The sequence below is a fragment of the Eptatretus burgeri genome, chromosome 7 (assembly GCF_056783735.1).
Source record: "Eptatretus burgeri isolate ZD-2024b chromosome 7, Ebu_testis_v1, whole genome shotgun sequence".
NCBI lineage: Eukaryota > Metazoa > Chordata > Myxini > Myxiniformes > Myxinidae > Eptatretus > Eptatretus burgeri.
In genome coordinates, this window is record NC_140967.1 from 11,650,290 (window position 1) to 11,652,296 (window position 2,007).

Consider the following 2,007-nt stretch of genomic DNA (forward strand, 5'->3'; position numbering starts at 1 on the left):
CAGGGGCGTGATGGCTTCGCTGTCTCCCCCGTGTCCCCATAATAAACCCATTTGCGAACCGTATTCACCTCCCTGGAACCCTACTCTCGTGCGTAACGCGTCCCCCCCCAAATCGTCGGCGCCCTGAACGTGCATCAAAAAAGGGCACGGCGGCCCTGTGGCGCGTAATTATATGCACCGAAGAGCAAACGGAGCTTTTTTGCCTTATTCGGTGTAAATGAAACGTCAATAAACGTATCTGCGGTGCACGGGCATCATGTCGGCGCGTTAACGAGCCCGTAATTACGAGCCATCACACCGTGCTATTTGTCCCTCGGAAAGGGACCTCGATCGCCTCGTCCCGGTGACACTAATGCTTGCTTCGATATAATCATTCGTCACGCGTTCCCGCCATTCCTCTCCGAGTCGCCACGAGGTGACATTTACGATTGGGGACGCCGTGAATCTTGGTGTGCACGTTTCGTGCTCCGCATGACGTGCCGCACACAACAAAGGATCGTTCCCGGCACCATTATACGCGTGTTACGGTTTGTTTGAAAGTGAAAAGTCTTTCGAGCGTTTCTGTTCGAGGAAAGCGATAAAGCTAATTAGCGTAAATTTAATTACCCGCCAGCAAGTCACCTCCCAAGCCCCCCCTCCTTCCCCGACATGTTCCTGCTTTGTTAGCTACCCTCCTTGTTCGTAGCTCTTCGTTCCCAGGTGATTGAAGTTGTAATTGCAACACGGCTCGTTTAATCGAGCATTATTTTGTGCAATTGTAATAATAATAATTGTTATCTGGGTTTTTATTATATTAATATTTTTTTTTGCAGTCGTCTCAATTGCCCTGTCTGTGCAGCCTGCAGGTGCGCCCAGGAGACGAAACGGTCACCTGGGCCATTATGACGTCCTCGGTGACGTGGCAGACTGTGTGCGTTTCCTGTGTAATGTGTGTGTGTGTGTGTATGTATGTGTGTCGGGGATAAACGTGGACTTTACCATTTTGCGGTCGAGAAGCTGTAACGTCAAACTCAAACAGACGTTCCAAAGGGCGCCAAAGACACGGCTGAGTATCTCGCGCCCTTAATCTCCGAAGCCTCTCGTCGCTCACTCGCTGTTGACTTTTGCAGAGAAAAGGCAAATATAGACGAACACGTCAATAGAATATTGAACAAGGAGCGTTCCTTACGCAAAATCATTACCGTTGAGAACAAGAGCCGCGCCGAGGCTAAGATGGCGCGCTCAGAGGGCAAATTCCAATGTAAACAAGATTACTTTTTATGGGTAAACATTAACGTAATTGTGGAGAAGAGCACTCGACAAGATTCGGCAAACAGACTTACGGTCGCGAAGGGTTTCCTATCGATGGTAATAGAGCGAGTTGCAAGGCGGCCTTGGTGGCCACTCGACGTGCGGCCGAGCAGGCGTCGCGAACCCCAGCCACACTGATTCCATTGAAGAGACATTAATGTTTCACAAATGCACTTTAAGTCGGTGGGTTGGTGTATTTTTTTGTACTTTACACCTTCTTGTTCCCGCGGGGCCATGTTTTAACACTTAGGACGCACTTTATGCGGACGTGCGGCACGCAGGCCTGTTTGGGGAATTGATTTTATTTGCACGTCTTCTCATAGGTCCGCTCGTGCGTGTCCCTCTTTCTCTCTGACGCGTTTGCCGTACCATCTGGACACGCATGTACAGACATGATGAAGATGACTTTAACAAAGCCAAGGAGGTGTTTTGAAACGGACAGATAGATCTGCGGCGGACAAAAGACTACACGGCCGGACTCATCAAAATGCACGCCTACAGCATTGGCACCGAGCCTCCTTCAACGCCCCTTTCGATGTTCGAGCGCCCAGCGTGTCTGTTTTCACGCAATCTATTGCCTGCACATCACGTCGCGACGTATTGGACGAGGGAACACTCCTACATAATGGTGTACGGCGTCTTGCATCACCTGGGGATTCGTTCGATTCCAATACGAAACGTCCAATTGGCTACTGTGCAAGGATGTGCGAGCCCCGT

At 50.2% G+C, this 2,007-nt stretch overlaps 1 long non-coding RNA gene across 1 annotated transcript in view; it reads right to left on the reverse strand.

Moving 5' to 3' along the window:
• LOC147022675 (uncharacterized) overlaps positions 1 to 1,801 on the reverse strand; it is a 29,090-nt gene extending 27,289 nt beyond the window's left edge. Inside the window, exons 1-2 of the long non-coding RNA XR_015059845.1 lie at positions 1,323 to 1,801; positions 979 to 1,100 (exon numbers count right to left, since the gene is read on the reverse strand). This is a non-coding gene — a long non-coding RNA (uncharacterized LOC147022675). The remainder of the gene's footprint in view (positions 1 to 978; positions 1,101 to 1,322) is intronic.
• Positions 1,802 to 2,007: the final 206 nt, after the last annotated feature.